This window comes from Montipora capricornis, chromosome 11, assembly GCF_036669925.1.
Source record: "Montipora capricornis isolate CH-2021 chromosome 11, ASM3666992v2, whole genome shotgun sequence".
Lineage (NCBI taxonomy): Eukaryota > Metazoa > Cnidaria > Anthozoa > Scleractinia > Acroporidae > Montipora > Montipora capricornis.
In genome coordinates this window covers 27,193,673-27,198,672 of record NC_090893.1, presented here as the reverse complement: position 1 = coordinate 27,198,672, position 5,000 = coordinate 27,193,673, and the positions used below count along the sequence as shown (strand labels likewise).

The following is a 5,000-nucleotide window of genomic DNA, read 5'->3' as shown; positions in this document are numbered from 1 at the left end:
TTGAACCTTCACTTTATTCTCGGTTTTCACATGACGTCACGACCGCCATGTTGGTGCCCAAAACAAAGAAAAGGCGGCCATGTTGGTGCCCCGACCAAATCCTCCGGGAATTTAACTCTATTATTATGCAAACGCTTCCTTTTGTTTTCGTTGAAAAACATGGCTGTTGATCACGTGAGTGAAAACCAGCAATAGGACTATTTCATGGAGGGACTTGATCTCGTAATAACAACATCAAATCATAATTGCAGATTCATTTGATTTAATCGAGGAAGGCATTTCTGGACCTTACATCAATGAGCATTCGTTGGGAGTGACAGTGGTAAGTTGCTCATACTTACTCATTATTAATAACACAAACAAGTAATTTATGCGTACTTTGGTTTAAAGCTACATGTAGTAACTACAGTGTGTCAGTATATATTCCTTTTATGCTTATTTTCAGAAGTGGTCATGGTCATTCAGCTGTGACTGACACACACACGCAAACTATTCACCAGGATTGCTTAACCATTAATTCAATGGCATTGGGATTCATTATTCCTGCTCAAGTAACTTTCCAAGTAAACTAGTCAGTGAGGTGTGGGATTAAGAGAAATTAATTCAGCTTTTGAAAGAAATGAGGTACATTGACTATGCTCTTTTGCTGAGTGGAAGGTAGTTGTCTGCAATCCCACACCTTAGTTATTTGAGCTCACTGGGTCCCGTCAATTAAATTTTGTTGTTTGATTGAACTGCCCTCTATTCTTAAGTAAATGGAATATTATCTTGATTTTTCTTGCCATAGAGTAGATTTAGACTGGAGGGTGTTACCAAACAAAAGACAAGAATGAAGTCAATGCATTATTTTATAAACCCATTCACACCTCAAAGGCCTTTGGATGCCCCACTCCCATTGACGAGTAAAATTGTGGCTTTAGACAGAGTAAAATCTATTATTAAGTGTCACTCTCAGGGGTCAATGGGGACAGTTTTTGATTGAGTTTAAAGCCTTCAGCCATAAGAAGTTGGTATTAATAACATTATTATTATTGTTTCCTCCTTTTGAAGTCTCATTAAAGCTAACCAATACTTAGCTCTTATTATAAGCCGAGTTGTATGGAAGAATCTTGACTGAGGTTGTGAGTGCTCCCATACTGACTGACTAAGCTTTGTTAACAAGATATGCATATTTATTACATGTATATAGCAAATGAGAGTAATTTAATTTGTTTAATGTAACTGACATTTTGCTTGTGTGGCGATTAGCTGATTAGAACTTACATGTAATTCTCCCAAACTTTGCCCCTCCTCCTTTTTTTTTTCTCATCATGCTTTTTGGCACTTTCATAAATAAATAATATTGTTGGTAGAAGAAAATTCTCAATATTTTTTGTTTGCAACTTTCTCACTGCAAAACACAACCGGTCTAGATGCCGGTCTAGATGGGAAAATCTAGACCTCGGTCAATATCGCTTTTAGCCAATCAAATTTGTGAATTTGGTAGTTCCCAGTCCTTGTGAGACAGAGCCATATAATAATAGAGCATTATATAATTTCCATTCCCACAGCAATCCTGAACCTCGTATGACTAAGCTGGCAGTTTTTTTGTGGCAATGAAACAATTAATTGTTTGGATAGAAAAGTCATTTGATCTCCATCCATGTTGAACTGCCTCAAAATCTGCACAGTTTGATCGAGTATGAAGTGATTTCTTGTTCTTCTTGCTCCATTATTTTACATTGTAATTTGTTACCTCTTTTGAAAAGTTTTCAATTGGCCGCTTCGGTTGTTCTCTCTTTGCGTGGCATGGGATTAAATGATTAGTTCTAAGAAAGTTAAAGCACTTCGTTCCAGATACTGTTTTCTCGACAGATTAGATAATAGAATAACTGTGCCAAATTCAAATTCCAGATTCACAAAGGCATTGCTGGAACTCACAAGAAACCTTGATTTTGAAAAGCGTCCGTTTTGACCGATAGTGGTAAGTCACTCATTGTTACTTACTGTATACAGTCGAACCTCTCTAATACGGACACCAAAGAGACAGACCAAAGCGTCTACAGGTATTAGAGTCTAAGAGAGGTGTCCATATAATGGAGGTCTCCACAATGACATCATTTTTGAGACTCCACTGACAGTTTTACATGTTCAGTAACTAAATATATGTAGGCCCAGTGTCTCTAAACTGACTAATAATTATATGGTATTCAGACACATTGTAGTGAATGTACATCTCAGTTGCAGTACATACTTTATTTGAATCAGTGATTTGAAATGTAAGGAACTGCAATGCAATACTGCACTTAAAAACAGTAATAAAAAATAGTACAGTTCTGAAAAACGTCGTTCTGTAGTTTATAAGGGCAGCCAACAGTAACAATGTATGACTGATGTACTGTACAATCATGTAATACTAGGTATTGTATGGACAATGCATGGGAAACTTGTAATAATTGTTACTGTAAGTGATCATAAAACGTTTCACATACATTATTTTCTATTGAATCGGCTACCGGTATGTTATTTCTCTCTCCCTTTTTTTCTATTAATTTTGTTCAAGTGTTATGGTATTTTACACTGTACATGTATTTCAATTTGAATACAAATGTGTTGATGTTTGCATTATAATCACAAACTCATTCACAAAACTATGTCAACACTGGATACAGTATGCCCGACAGTTTCCTGTGTCTGGAAAAAATTCTCACATTTTCTTTAAAAAAAGTCTCTAATATGGACCCTCTCTAATACGGACAACGGACAATATCTCAGCTCCAGCGAGCAAAGTCATATAAACTTAACCTTTTTGTTAGACACTCCTGTTTTGTTAGAGGTGTCCGTAAGGAGAGGTTCAACTGTAGCTTTCTCTTATCATGCAATGCAAACCAGCTCTGATTTCTTATAACTTTCAAGAGCTTATAATGTATCTATCTATTTTGATCGAGTGATTTTGAGTGCTTCTTGATTTGCTAGAGTCAAAGCTACGATCTTCCACAGTAAGTTCCCCCTTAGTAGAATGCCAAAATTTGGCAATTATTTTATTGTCAAACCTAGGCGAAAATGAGAAATATTTGATTTAAACATAAAAGTATTGTAAGTAAGAACCAAAATTAATACTCGTTAATGAGGAAATATATATGGATTATTGACTAAGCTTGTTTGGTCAAGATGGCTAGATATTGGACAAGTTCTTTTTTTGCGTGTTTATACATGAACTTGCAAAAAAAGAACTAGGCCAATATACATTGTAATCCAGCCATCTTGTCCAAACAAGCTTAGTCAATAAAGGATTTATAATGTGGGATAAAACACCATGAATAATGTACCTCAATAGGTCAAAAATATAGTAATTATTATTGGGTTCCCAAGGATCCCGTTAATGCAAAAATCGTGCATTTTTACGCAAATAAAATCCAAAAAATGCATGATCGAAATTTTAATGCGTCCCAGGGCGCAAGGCAATGACTTAAATAACTCACACAACTTGCTTTGATTTGTCAGTATATTCTGTTGTTTGTAAAACTGTTGTAGCGAACTGTGATCATAATTGAAGTTCTATGAAATGGGGTTTAAAACATCTACATGTAAAGACGTTAAAACTAAATTTTCGACCGCCTTCCGCGGTCTTCTTCAGAGGAATGTACTCTGCAAGTCACTGAATATATAGCAAAAGACGTCACTGTTCGTTGCTCCTAAGGGAGGAAACCAGTGATGCGTAAACCCTTGGGAAGGGTGCTCTTTCATTAACAGAGTTCTTGTCCAGGAATGAATGTAACGGCTCTAGAAAAAGCCTTTGTCGGCCGGTCCTATGCATATGCATTGCAATAAATTAATTCCAAGTTGGTTACTCTCTTTTTCTCATAATTTAAAACATACTCTTTTTTCTCGCAAAGGGGCACCAAGATTTTGGGACCCCCAAAAAATGCTTGGGACCCCAATTTGGCCGAACATGCGGGTCCCAGGAGCCAGATTGAAAAATCCTATTGCCATCCCTGGTTCCTACATTTACATAGACCAGTCATACACTGGAAAGTCTGTAGGGCCCTTGCCATGACCAGTCGCAGTCACATTCGGACAAAGATCATTAGCAGTTTTAACAATTTGTTTAGGTTGTGCAGCAGATTAAAGAAAAAAAATGGATTGAGCGCCCAGCAGGAAAGATCGATAGGATAGATGAAACTGTACTTAATTGGTATTTCCATAGCATGGGACAGATCCACAGAAATGAAGAAGTCACAAAAGTGATTCAAAGTTAAAGTGTGATTCATAATCGAATGATTCTTATAGAGGACAAGCAACATACACACACATTGATAATAAATTTATTATTATCATTAGAACATCAAGTTTGATTGATGATTTGGTTTTCCAAGTTCCATTTATTTAATATTAATTTTTAACATATCTTACTTACCGGTACATGTACCTTCACAGTAGGAATGCTTTGGAAGTCGTTGTAGAAAACACAGCTGACATAACAGTAAAAGTTTAAAAGTGTAATGCTAAACTGGCATGATCAACTTGTTTGTTGAGTGCAGGTTTCAACCACTCAATATGGAAGCTCTCCTTGATTAGATGTACATTGTAGCATACACTGTATGCGTTATCATATTTAATAATTTTGAAGCAAGAGACATCACAATTATCGTGACCATTTTTATAAAAACTAAGATGCTTGAAAATATGTGTTTACTTTTAGTGGAAAAATTACCAACAATCCTAAATAAAATTGTTGAGACATTCAATGAAATAATAAAAAAAAAAAAAAACGTACATCTTTTGCTTATTTTAAAGTGCTACTGTGACGAAATTTGAATCTTCCCTATCGAAGCCATTTTGGCACATAAACACATAGTCTGTACGAGAAGAAGAATGCTGTTTACCATTTTCAAATATCCCTTTTTGTTCTGCAGATATTCAAGTTTTTTTAATATGCAAATTAGCCAAGTGATGACGTCATAAACCCTACCAAATTTTGATCAAGTATGATGGAGAAAGATATCTCAGCCAATTTGTAT

At 35.7% G+C, this 5,000-nt stretch overlaps 1 protein-coding gene across 3 annotated transcripts in view; it reads left to right on the top strand.

The window, feature by feature from the left end:
• Positions 1-5,000, top strand: part of LOC138025029 (tetratricopeptide repeat protein 28-like) — a 16,380-nt gene that overhangs the window by 4,221 nt on the left and 7,159 nt on the right. For 2 of the 3 annotated variants that reach the window (XM_068872262.1, XM_068872260.1), the window contains exons 2-3: positions 252-322; positions 1,894-1,963. The gene's annotated coding sequence lies outside the window, so the exon portion shown is untranslated. Of the gene's footprint in view, positions 1-251; positions 323-445; positions 625-1,893; positions 1,964-5,000 lie in introns of all 3 variants that reach the window. The other variant, XM_068872261.1, reaches the window with a different exon arrangement.